This window comes from Sapajus apella, unplaced genomic scaffold (genome assembly GCF_009761245.1).
Source record: "Sapajus apella isolate SASKATOON/1434 unplaced genomic scaffold, GSC_monkey_1.0 scaffold42, whole genome shotgun sequence".
In the NCBI taxonomy this organism is placed as follows: domain Eukaryota; kingdom Metazoa; phylum Chordata; class Mammalia; order Primates; family Cebidae; genus Sapajus; species Sapajus apella.
In genome coordinates, this window is record NW_022436982.1 from 13,420,566 (window position 1) to 13,434,517 (window position 13,952).

At 34.6% G+C, this 13,952-nt stretch overlaps 1 protein-coding gene and 2 long non-coding RNA genes across 6 annotated transcripts in view; 2 read left to right on the plus strand and 1 right to left on the minus strand.

Annotated features, from left to right (window-relative positions):
* The window catches only part of MLLT3 (MLLT3 super elongation complex subunit), a 269,552-nt gene that overhangs the window by 223,310 nt on the left and 32,290 nt on the right, over window positions 1-13,952 (plus strand). The window lies entirely within an intron of this gene.
* LOC116566099 lies at window positions 66-10,790 on the minus strand. The gene is made up of 3 exons (XR_004275730.1): window positions 10,707-10,790; window positions 3,718-3,723; window positions 66-76 (listed from the first exon to the last, which is right to left on the minus strand). It is a non-coding gene; the product is annotated as an uncharacterized LOC116566099 (long non-coding RNA).
* Window positions 2,810-6,774, plus strand: LOC116566100. Its single transcript, XR_004275731.1, has 2 exons — window positions 2,810-4,561; window positions 6,632-6,774. It is a non-coding gene; the product is annotated as an uncharacterized LOC116566100 (long non-coding RNA).

Genomic DNA, 13,952 nt, shown 5'->3' on the forward strand with positions numbered 1-13,952 from the left:
CTTGGAAACTCTCCTTGAAACATCATTTTGTGCACGAAATACACTTGCCCTAAACAGAAACTGACTGATAACATCACTCTTGTATTTACTTTAATTGCAAACTTTTTTTTCATTTCAGATAACATTATGTAAAGTATGTACTTCCATTCGGTGCTTTTTGGACCCTGTTAACCAAATAGCACACATCTCTACAAATTCTGTATATGAAATACAGAAATGGCAGTGTCCACTGGGGATGGGAATTCAGTTTCAATCTAATGGACAGCAGGGCTGTCTCAGCAGAACCCGAGTGGAGTGATGGTCCCCTTCACTAAAAGGAGAGATGAGACACAAATGTCTCAGAAGGCAGAGATTCTAGTTTACTTTAGAATGTGCCTTAGCATCAATGCTAGAGAGAGACCATTGAAATGGATCTTATCAGACAAAAAGTATCATTTCATAATGGTCTTAAGACTAGAACTTGATTAAAATGGAATCACCTGTCATTTAGTGGCATATGATTATATGAGACTCTTGTACTTCTTGAGAAAACATTATCCTAGGGTAGTGTCCCCTCTACCCCACCCCATTGGGCACCATCTGGAGACATTTTTAATTGTGACCTGGGAGTAGGAGTGGTGTCAGCCAAAATTTTCAGCTGAGATTTTAACATTTTAAGACAAATTAAGTCTTTCTAAAATCCTTTTAGACTTTGAAACATAAGTATTTCTTATTGCTTTAGGATGTTCTCAATTGAACCACGAACAGACGTCTTATTATTTTTATTCATATATTTCAAACATAATTATTGTAAAAATTTCTGAAAGATACAGAATTGTTTTATAAAGAAGAAAGTGAAAAACACCATAATCCTACTATTGATTTGTGTATTTTCTTCAAGATTCAATATATCATGGAGCAGATGGTTTATCAGAGTACAGTAGTCTTCTTAAGCAAATCAACTGAAAGTGGGATTTTTCCTGGGATACTGCTTACATTATCTTTCCCTAGCCCCTTCTCTTTCAAATACTACTACTCTCACACAAAGTTTACAGTCAGTTTATCAGAACGTGACTAATTATACTATATATACCTGAGTAGAATTTCAAGCTTTAGGAATTCTTACTGATATTTAAATAGAGTCAGGAAAATGTTTTGTAGACCCCTTTATTATTTTCAGTGTGTATGTTAATAGGTTAGATTTTTTATTAAGTACCTTTACTTATAGTAGGGTTTATTTTATTTTTTTTTATTTAAAAAAAAAAATTTTTTTTGAGTCGGAGTTTCGCTCTTGTTACCCAGGCTGGAGTGCAACGGCGCAATCTCGGCTCACCGCAACCTCCGCCTCCTGGGTTCAGGCAATTCTCCTTCCTCAGCCTCCTGAGTAGCTGGGATTACAGGCACACGCCACCATGCCCAGCTAATTTTTTGTATTTTTAGTAGAGACAGGGTTTCACCATGTTGACCAGGATGGTCTCGATCTCTTGACCTCGTGATCCACCCATCTCGGCCTCCCAAAGTGCTGGGATTACAGGCTTGAGCCACTGCGCCCGGCCAGTAGGGTTTATTAATAAATAAAAATATTTTGTAACTCTTCAGTCTGAGTCTAGAGGCAACTTTTTACTTTTCTGGAAGAATTTTTGGTTAATTATGAGATCAAAAAAGGCAAGGAAGAGGGAAAGACCAGATAATCTGGACCACCACATAACAGTATCTCTGGACTTCAGACGCCCCAGGAGGGTGCAGCTGGGGAGTGCTATATTTTCTGTATACTTGGTGAGTCAAATTTGGTTTGGCAGAGAATTTTTAGAAGTAGATAAGTCTCTGTAAGTAAAACTGCAGTTTTAGCCAAAGAAAACAGACTGTAGATTTGATGACTCCATTTGATTTATTAGTGCCATATGCAGGGCCTTTTGATCTTCAGCATTCAGTAAACCAACGAATTGATATTTATCAGAACTCCATCACATGGGAAGAAATTTTAATTTGCCTGTAGTGTTGATACTAATATAATTATCTAACACCTGCATCCCATTGATGATAATTGTGTTAGATTATATTAAATTTTAATGATAGGTACAAACTGAGCATTAAGAACACATTTTTGGATAACATTAACATTGACAGTTCTCTTATTTCTTAGGAAATGTGAGTACATCAAACTTGCTTACTTGTGTATATAACAAAACCTCTCACTAGGAGTGCAAGAACGGTGTATGTGTAGTGATTGTAGTTTTTATAGAAAAAAGAATTGGCATTGATGATATACCACATGAGCAGATGCTATATAATAAAGGTGACTCACAATCTTAATTTGTCAGACAACACTAAAGAGTTTCAATTAAGTTTGAGGTTTTGGCCCACCTCTGAATTCCTTTGTAATGTTTTATGAAGTAGCAAAAACTAGAGGACAAATATTTTTGCCATTAAGCATTCAGCATCTATCTGTTTTGTCTTTTTACTACCAAGACAGTTAACATATTGGCAGAAGTGTGTAAGTCTACAAAATTGAGATGAACTATCAAGAACAGGATCATGATATTAGTATTTTATTTAAATGGATCATTTTCTTGAGAGTCTCGGGGCCCAGTTTTTCTCCAGAAGGAAAAACTTCTCAGTCTCAAACAATGGGATGCCCTAAACAAGTTTCACTTTTTTTTTTTTTTTTGAGACAGAGTCTTGCTCTATCACCAGGCTAGCATACAGGCTCACTGCAACCTCCGCCTCCCAGGTTCAAGTGATTCTCCCTGCCTCAGCCTCCCGAGTAGCTGAGACTACAGGCACATGCTAATTTTCTGGATTTTAGTAGAGATGGGGTTTCACCATGTTGGCCGGGATGGTCTCAATCTACTGACCTCACGATCCACCCACCTCGACCTCCCAAAGTGCTGGGATTACAGGCGTGAGCCACCGTGCCCAGCCCACTTTCTTTTTTCTAAGAATTCTCAAATATTACTTGATCAGGCAGTTCTTACCTATAGATGATTTGTACTTAGATTAACAATCACTTTTTAATTCTCATGGATGATTTATACTTAGTTTAACCATCACTTTTTAATTCTCACCTTTGTTTATTCTGTTTGTGTAGAAGTCCATGCTAAAAGGTCTTATACATTGGGCATTGAACTAGGTACTATATCAGCTGCCTGTTCCAGGAGAAGCTTGAGAGAAAATAAATTTTGGATTAGTCTAAAGGAAGTTACCTTATTTCTTGAAGTGTCAAGTGTTTTTCAGGGAAGACTATCACAGGGGGAGAGAGTGAACAAGCCAGACGGACTGAGATGTAACTTTCTAATATCATAATTTTTTATTTATTCCTATTGATGATAATAGTGACTAATACTTAGTCATCATTTATTCAGTGCTCTGTCCTAACTGCTTTGCATTGTCAATATTCTAACATTAGCAACATGAATTATTACTTATGTTTCCCCATGTTAGAAATGAAGGAACTGAGACCTGGAGAGATGATGTTATGTGCTAAGGTGACATAGCTAGGAAGCGATGCAACTGAGATTCAAACCAGGTTTGTTGTTTTCAGGACCTGAGCACCAAATTATTATAGTGTTCAATTCCTTTCACCCTCATACTAATCTAGACCTTTCAAAATATTTGACATTGAGATTAAAATGCAAAGTTCATGTCAAAAGTAAAGTATAATTATTTTAAAATTGTTTGCCATTCAAAATAATGTACCCCTCAAACAGCTGATAGCTGCATTTGTTTTCTGCTCCTCACTAACATCTTAATATATAAAAATCTCAATGTGTATGCATATATACAACACAATAGTGTTGTAGGTGTAGTTGATAGCTGCCAGCAAACAGTGCCATCTGTGTTTTCTCTCTTTTTTTTTTTTCTTTTAACTTACTGGAAAATGTGACTGAAGCTCAAATTATGAATAGGAGCTTAAAGTTCACGTTTAGTATCTCCACCTTTTAACTCTACCACCCTTTATTTGCACAAGAAAATGTGATCCTCTGTAGTGACTTTGCCCTGTTTACAGAATAGGAGTGTGTGCTATTACTGATAGGATGGGCAGGTCTTACAGTTAAAAATACCCATAAGACAAACAGATCCTGCAACCTTTACATAGTCATTTCTTTACTTTGTGCTTCATAAAACCCTGTAGGCTAGAGCAAGAAATTGATGTAAGTCGATTTCAGACTGTCTTTAAAATACATCCTGGAATTCTAAATTAATGTGATTCAAGATCCTGGTATACTAAGAGAGATATTTAAGCATTTGATATCTGATCTCTCTAGAAGAATGTCTGCTTACCACACGTACAGTAGTATCATATGGGAGAAGCTAGTTTCTAAAATAGTTCGGGGTGGATGTTTGCTTCTGATTAGCCTGTGTGTGTGTTAGATGAATGAGCAATTGGGAAGTCATGACCATGTGTTTGCTGTCATTTAAACTGCCAATCTAATCTAAATATACATGTGGGTGCCTACGGAGACTTCTTCCTTTTCAAGAGGATCGTTCTTAGTTCTTAACAGCCTTCAATTCCTTGCCAACACACATGAACTTAGGGGCACTTCTGTTTTCCTGAGGGCTATACTGTTTTCTTTTAAAAGAGGTGAGGACAATTTCTTTGCTTTTTGTGTTTCTAATTTTTAAAGATAAACTATATGTAAAGTTTATTTACTATGAGTAGTAATTTCATAGGCAAGATAGTTTCTTGGATATTATATAAGGTAATGAAAAATGGGGGGAGAGGGATTGAACAAGTAAAAGCCACAGGAGGTTTTGATTTATAGAAAAGTTCAGGAAAATCTTATCAATTTTAAATGACTAATTTCCATATAACATGCATTCATCTAATTAAGAAAAAAATGGGGAAGAAGTTTAAAAATAGCCCCAATGAGCATTTTTTCTCCAGAATGATTTAAAGTGGGAAAAAAGATACCTTTCTCCTCCGACTTCAGAGCATTTGCAAGTATTTTATCTACCAGTGAATTTTTAAATGCATGTTAAAGAAATAGAAAGGTTTTTTTCTTTAACTCATGATTATCATATTAAACAATTGCTTTTATTTTCTTAGAGAAGCTAAGGATTAGAACTCTAATTAACTTTCTAATCTGAAATGAATCTGCATTCAGAATAATGTTGTTCTTACATTTTTTATAATTATATAGCATATTTATGTTGAAAAGTCATATATCCAACATGATTTTCTCCATTCACATATTTTTAAATATAAAACTAAACACTGCAAAATTTAACTTACCAGAAAAATAACAGAATATCCCTTGTTATCTAACCACTAGGGTATTTGGTAAAAATTAGTTAGCACTTAATTTATATTAAATATTGTTTTATTAAATCAAAAATATAACTATGTAAATTCTTATACAAGTACATGTATTTAATTTTCACTTGTTTGATAGTTACATGACTGAATGGAATTTGGATTGGTTTACAGGTTAATATACATGGCATATATAATCTAAGATACATAGTTACAATATTTAAAAAACACAGCATTTGTTCAGAGTTAGGTGCTTTTCATACATGGGCAAAAAGTTCTGTCATTTTTTTTTTTTTTTTTTTTTAGAAAACTATGACATTTGTGGAGTTTTGTATTTGGAATATCAAAAAGCATTCACATTCTTCAGCAGAAATAAATTTTCCTGGAACTACATTCAAGGAGAATTTGTCATGTGGGTCTCTATAAATTAAATGCAATCACATGATGTCCAAATAGTTAATATTACATATAAATATGCATAGTAATTGTATGTGAATGCTAATCATTTAAAATTGTTTTTCTGATGCACTAAAACATTGTTGCTTTTACCCAAATGTGGAAATGTCTAAAGGCTTAAAATACTTTGTTGGAACATTTGCTTTTGAGATATCATTTCAGCACAATTTCAGAGAAAACAGAAACTGATCCTAATAAATTCCTTTTATTCTAGGAAGAGTCATATTTAGTAAATTATATTTTAGAGCAGTAAGTGGAGCCTTAGTGGTTCTTTAAAGCTAGTCTCTTCCCTTCCTCCCACCATTGCCCAGCCCATACTCAGGCAGTTTGCTCAGTTCATCAGGAAGACCATGAAAATAATAACATCAATATTTCTGGCTTTCTTTCACATTTTTAGTTTATAAGAAAACAGCACTTTCCAGACTAATTTGACTTTCGTTTCCAGCAGCCAGTTAGCAAAGAGAATCTACTCTGTTACACATTTCATATTGTTCATAAGATGAAAACCAACCAGTCTCTTAGAAGATGTTTAAGTTAGATGAAATTAAGTGAAAAGAAAGGTCGGTGTTTTCTCCTTGATTTTCTACCTATGGTGTCTAAATGTAGTAGATAAAAGGTAATGAGCAGCCTTTACTTGGAAGGAAGAAATTGGAATGGCAGGTTATAAACTAAATGTGTTGAAGTTTTAAAAGTATCCATATTTGAATTGTACGTGCACATGTGTGTATAGTAAGGTTTGTAGAACTGAATAATAATTCCTGAATAACGATTCCATGCATAGGAATTGCTCTTGTTTTATGAAGATTAAAAACAAGTTGGGTCTTTAAATCATTCTTGAGTTATATAAACTTGAATGAGTTTCTGAGGATCAATTCAGAAACGATTCCAAACCATCCCTGAAGAATGCTATAAATCATATGTGCTATTGCTCTAATTGAACAGTGTGGATCTGGACCCTCATTAACTTGCCTGTAGGAAGAGAAAATTGAAGAGAGAGAGGAAGAGGCTGAGGAGAAGACCTTTACCTGTGCTGTCCTGAGCTGCCATTGTTGAAGGACATCCTGTGAGCTAATTTCAGTCCCATTTAAAAAAAAATCTATTTAGTGATTAGTAACCAGTGGATAAGAGTAGAAAGCCCTAGTGAATAAAGGCCATAAATACTGAAGTCTTTGGGATAACAGCCTGTAAAACTGTCAGAAACCATTGCTTAAGTGACAAAAGATAGCCTGAAGTAACAAGAATGTTAGCTCACTGGGCAATACTACATATTCATGAACAAGGAGATGTAATTTAGTTTTCTTCAAAAATAGAGATTCTTCTTGAATCCAGTACCTGCCCCAGTTTATTTATTTATTTGTTTTGGATGGTGTCTATTTGTTTTAAATTTATGGTTAACTGCTTTTGCTAGGAGGAGTCATGATGCCTGTTTGTAGATAGCTTTGTTTCCAAAAGTGGAACTATGATTACTGAAACTTCTGTTTAGATCCATCAAGATCTACTCACTTGTTAAGAATGTTAAGCCTAACTGGAGTGAATGGGTGAGTATGTGTGAGTGTATATTTTTAAAAGGCAGATGGTTAGGAATTAGATGCTGACACTTGCCTTCCATCTAAAGTTGGTAATTCTTATATATTTCTCCCTAAGGGGAAAAATTAAATAAAAACAGGAGAATGTAAGTTTATATTGCACACTGTTTTGTTATTACTGCATAATATTGAGATTCAAATGATTAAAGTCTTACCAGACAGTAATTTAGATTTGTTTTTAAGGCTAGAGAAAATTCAAGAGATGAATCCAATGTCTTTATTCTAAACTCCAATTGTTCTGACTGTGATGATGATTTGGGGGCTTTTGAGTGACAGTGTAAATTCTGTGTTCTTTAGTTTTGTAGTATAACCTCTACATCCCAAATGTATGTTTTAGAGATGTGACTTCAGTGTATTTAGGTGTTGTGCTTCTTCAAGTTAGAGAATTTTATCAAGTTAGAGTATTCGCTTTTCAACGTCCAGCCTGTGAGAACTAGAGGTGTCATTCATTTGAAGGGAGCAGATGTTAAAGGTTCTTGCCCCTGCCTCCCTAATCCCAAACACCCTTGAAGAAGAGAAATGTTCTGTTACCCAAATAGGCATCTTTCTGATGGTGAGAAAAGGCAGTAAAAGGCAGTAAATCTGCCTTCTCATTATGAAGTGCAACAATAGATTGATTTATGAAGAAAAGCAACTGTTAGGCTTATATAAGATGTGTGCATGGAAATGCAGGTTCCTTTAGAGCCTTATAAGCAGTAGCATTCCTCCTATTCTGGGCAGGAATCTAATACTACTAATAGGCTATATGTGATTCTCAACACCACATTTTTAAGGGGGCTACACTGAGAACAAAACAAAAGAATCTACCTCCTAATATTTTCACATGAGAGCTGTCTTGTAAATGTAACATGGGTTTGCTCTTTTAGTTCATTTTCATTAAGAATAGAGGGACTTCTTATAGTGGTTATATTATTACAAACTTTTTAATAGGACTTAACATTTTAAATAGAAGTGAATGTAAGTATAGCATATTTAGACTGATTATAAACAATTTCACTTAATATTGTATAATTTTCTGTAAACAGTATAAAAATAGACTCTCAAATAGAGCCACAGATAACTTCAAATTTCTAGGGGGATTATGTAAAGCATTTTGTATTGGGTTTTTAAGAAAATTTATGTGCACTTTAAAATCTTTTAAATAAGTTTGTGATACTTCTTCTTCAATAAGGAACTCTGTTTACAGTATTTCTATTAAATGTAAAAAGTAAACTTTTAAGCTGTTAGTTTGATTTTGATCAAAAATACTGTAAAATGAAAAAATCTGGATAGTTTCTGTGTGAATTGTAATGAGACTGTCCTGTTTATTTAGCACGTATCACTCCAAAACTTGAAATCATGTGATACATTTGAGGAAGTAAATTACAGAATTAAAACTTACAGAGTTGGTATTAGAACTCATCTCTCCTTGTAAACCTGGATCCCCAATATATGTACATTTCCAAATTTTAGTAAACCAGGATACTATGTACAAGAATAAGTTATGCTATACTTTCATATTATGTTTAAGAAAACACATACAAAAACTTGAAAATTTAAAAGACAAATATGAAAAGAGATCTTGTTATTTTCTTTTACTACTATGGATGGTTCTACACACATCTATGTACACATGTATGTGCATACCCACACCTAAAGAACTTTGGAATTTCTTGATCTAGATAGAGGAAAGAGCTCCACTATTGTAATTCTAGTGAGGAAGATATAAGGCTTATAAAGAAATAATCCTTGCAACTGTCATTAATCTTTGTTTTACAAACTGATAATGAGAAAATGTTGCATTTTTGACCTGGTGAAAATGACGTAGTCTTAAGTCAACACATTTTCCCCAGTGGATTTTGATTATATTGAAAGTCAAACTACCTTGGATATAAGTTCTTAGCAAATAAAATAAACTCTTAATGCTACTGCCATGATAGTAAATCCAGGTTTCACATTTAATCAGGAAAATTCTGTCAGATACTCCAAAGATTAAAACTAATACTTCTTGACATCTGTGTAAATCTGTAAAGATTACGTTGGTGTCATTCAAATGCTTTATGAACATTTTAAAGTAACTCATTTTTTTAAAAGGTTAAAGTTAATAAGGAAATGTAGTTAAATGTCAAAATAATCTCTTCAGATATATCTATGTTTTAGTTCATTTCATTTAATTGTCACCTTTATTTCTAGAATTATTCTATTTAATTTACTTTAATACTTTTTTATAATCCAAAATATACTTGAATATTTATAATCCAATACTGAGACCTATAGTCACATATGATGTACTTTTTAGGACTTTGTTCAATTCAGTGTTGCTGTTATAAATGTTGAGAAGACAACAGTGATTTTTCCACTATCTTAAGTTTCATGTGCCCTGCACAGGATGGTTATTTCATAAGCAACTGAATAGTTCTGACAATAATTTCAAGATCTTATTGCCAACTGACAAGTAGTGGAGTTTTGATGTCCATTGGTCAACTCCAATAACAATTAATTATGGGGCACTTCTATCAGGAAACTTTTTTCCTTCTTATTTCTCTTCTATGAGCAATTACAGCTCTAAACCCTCTCACTTGTAACGTTTTTCTTTCTCTGCTCATCACTCCCAAAACACACAAAAGAGAAAGAAAGAGAAAAAACTGCTAAAAGATAGGTCTTTGGCATTAAGTGGTGTAGTAAAAGGCCAGTTATGAAACCCAACTTCTATACATGTGATCTTTGCTCAAAAATACTACTATGTTTATAGGTAGTATGACTATACGTGGTCTGATTTCAGATGATTTCTCATTCTCAAAGCTCTTAACAAGGATTGTTCAGCCAGTGATCTTAGAACACATCTTGCAACAACTGGATTTTTTGAAAGAGCATATGTTCTGGCTACACTAGTAGCAGCTTTTAAAGTACAAATGGTGATGATAGATAAAAGACTTGAGGCTCTTCTGCTTAAAAGGGAGGAAGCTGAAAGAAAATTATAGCCATCCCTAAGTGTGGAAAAGGGTCTTAGGGAGAGATTTATAGGCCCTTGCTCCCCAAGGCCATTTTATTTCCTAATGAGATTTTCAATTCTCAGACAAGTAGTGTTAAGTCCAAATGACAGCATTTAATAATAACAGTGAAGATAATGATAATAATGAAGAAAGTGAATGCAATTGTAAAAACAGGCACCTCAATACAAGCCAGTTATCTTGGCATCCATGATGATTTTATATCTGTAAGTTGAAAATATAACAGAAATAAGGACGTTTCTTGTTTTGCTAACAGTTGAGAGGATAATTCTTAGGATCTTGCTCTATTATCAGAAAATGACGGGTATAACAATAGCTTCTGATAACATAAGAACCCAAGAGGCTAAATGTGATTCTAATCTAACATCAAATTCATTCAAGTTGGCATTATACAAATGGAGAGTGTCTGCTAAAGAGAGATGTAGTCTTCTCTGTGGTTACAGCCTTGAGTAGGTGTCTAGAAATAAAGGATGCACTCTAGTGTCCTTTCCCCAGTTCCACTATGTTTTGAAAGAAAGAGCTGTTAACAGGTTATTTAAAGCATTAAATGTGTAATTGTCTTCTTGGATATTATGGGATATTATATTGAAGAGTTAGGAAAAGAGGGTAGATCACTTTTGAAGGCAAATGATTGTGCTGTGTTGCCTGATGTGCTCATTGGCCCTGTTCATCAGTACCAGTCCCAAGAGGATTAGGGCAGTTTAGAGAAGAAACTTCCCTGTTTTCCTTTATGAAACTGATTGAACTAGTGAGGTTTGTAGTCAGGATTCATTGTAATATTGATTGTACAGATGTTAGAAGCAATTGATCAGACTCATTAACTCCCCTGGGATGAAGTGTTTTGTTTTACCACTGGTTTGCTTCTGGGTGTGGATCACAAGATGTCCCTTGGGGACAGAGGATATTCCGTACATCTTCTGCAGTGACAAAACTTGGTTCCCTGACACTAATGTTATAAAAGATGTTAGTATGTTCAGAACACGGCTTTAAATTAATTGCACTTTTTCAAAGTTAATAGTTACAGTACAGAGAGAATTGGATTACAAGTCAGAAAATCCAGTTCTAATTCACCTAAGTATTACTATCCCCGGTCACTTAATCTTGCTCTGTGTTTCAGTTTTATCATCTGAAAAATTATGATAAAAAATGTGCCGTGCTATCTGAGTCAGCTTGGGCTGCCATAACAAAACACCATAGACTGATTGTCTTAAGCAAGAGGAATTTATTTCTCACAGCTTTAGAGGCTGGTAGTGCAACAAGGAACCTGGTAAGGTCTCTCTTCCTGCCTCGCAGATGGCTGCCTTCTTGCTGTGTCCTCACATACTGAAAAAGAAAAGACGCAAGCTTTCTGGTGTCTGTCCTAACAAGGACACCAGTTCCATTAAGGGAGCCCTACATTCATGATCTCATTTTAAACCTAATTACCTTCCAAAAGTCCCATCTCCAAATACTAAAACATTGGGGCATTGGGGATTAGGCCTCAATATTTTGCCTATTAATGGGAATTTCGTAAGATAGATTTCACTCATCTGATGGAGAACATTTTTCCACAATTGTTTGGCATGGATATTATATCTTTTATTTTGAGATAGAGTCTTATCTTGTTGCCCAAATGGAGTGCAGTGGTACAATCATAGCTCACTGCAGCCTCAAACTCCTGGGCTCATGGAATCCTACTGCCTCAGCCTCCCAAGTAGCTGGGACTACAGGCATGTTCCACCATGCCTGGCTAATATTTTTATTTTTTTGTAGAGATGGGGTTCTCACTATGTTGCCTAGGCTGGTCTTGAACTCCTGGCTTCAGGCAGTCTTCCTGCCTTGGCCTCCCAAAGTGCTGGGATTACAGGCATTAGCCACTGCACTTGGCCTGTTATGTTATTTTTAAAAATGTATATTTAAAAATTGAGTGGATTATTTTTAGTTTCTCACAGAGGAGAAACTAAATGAGGTAAACTTTTAAGCGTTTTTTTATGTTAAACAAAAAAGCTATATAATGTGTAAGATTATTATTTTTTTTTAATGAAAGAAGGCCTAGAACTATGGGAAGAACCTACTACTTCGGTTGGCCATGATGAAAATTGAACAGATAAGTAAATAATGTGTCTTATATTTGTGTTTTCTTCTTTTATTTGTATTCATCCACAGTCTTTCTGAATATTTGTGCAAAGAAAAGATCATCTTTATGGCAGGCTATAGATGTTCTGTTTCCAGGCGAGGTATACATTTATGAAAAGTGTAGCAATGTGTCTGAAATAATTCCTATTTAACTAGTTATACTTTACTCTTTCCCTTTTCACTAAAGAAAGGTATATAACATTCTCCCTCCTTTTTCTTTATTTTGATTAAAGATCAAATCACCAAAATTCTGTTCATAAATATAGTTGCTCATTAGAAAAGACAGAACTACTTTTGACATTTGTTAACTATGGAGGAAGTATGCCCTCAGTACAGGATCAGTGCCAGTTTATGCAGGCCTTCTCCTGTGATCTACCTTGTCATGTGCTTGCTTTTGAAACACTTCTAGTTGTAAATATGTGGTTTTCTTACTTGTCTTGGACAAAGTAATACTCTGTAGAAAATCCATTGCAAAATGATTTTGCACAGTCATTTAATGTTGAAGATTGCATTGCAAATCCTGGTAGGCCCATTGTTTTAGTAGTAAAGATATATCTTGTTTTAGGCAGTAGAGGAGGTGGCCTATTGTAAATAATAGTAGCAACCAAATGTTGATTAGCTACCATTAGAACAGCAGTGTGCTAAGTGTTTTTACTTTATTATATCAATGTAACATAATCACTTCTATGTGAGGTTCAGTGCCCTCACTCTATGAGCAAACTAAGGTTTAAGCAATCTTCGCAAAAATATACTAGCACGTAGTAGAATTAAGATACTTAAGCATATGTAGGCGTATCTTCGGGACACTACAGGTTAGTTTCCAGACAATTGCAGTGAAGCAAATAGCACAATAAAATGAGTCATGTGAAGTTTTTGGTTTCCCAGTGCATATAAAAGTTATATTTATACTATATTGTAGTCTATTAAATGTGGCAATGTACATTACCTTATTAAGATATACCTTGTTGCCAAAAATGCTTACAATTATCTGAGCCTTCAGCTAATCCTAGTCTTTTTGCTGGTAGAAGGTCTCGCCTGGATGTTGATGACTACTGATCGATTGCGGTGCTGAAGGTATGAGTGGCTGTGTCAATTTTTTGAAAAGAAGACAGTGAAGTTTGCTGCATGGGTTGACTCTTCCTTTCACAAAAGATTTATCTGTAGCAGATGAGGTTGTTTGATAGCTCAGTAGAATTGGACTCAATTCTTTAAAACCCTGTCACTGCTTTATCAACTCAGTTTATATAATATTCAAAATTCTTTATTGTCATTTCAACAGTGTTCCTAGCATTTTCACCAGGAGTAGATTCCCTCTCAAGAAACAACTTTCTTTGCTCATCCGTTCAAATATTATGAGATTACAGAACTGTAGTCACATCTTTAGACTCCACTTCTAATTCTCTTTCTGTTTCCACCACATCTGCAGTGACTTCCTCCACTAAAGTCTTGAACCCCTCAAAGTTATCCATGAAGGTTGAATTCAGCTTTTTCCAAACTCCTTGTAATGTTCGTAATTTGATCTCCTCTTGTGAATCATGAATGTTCATAATGGCATCTAGAATGGTGAATCCT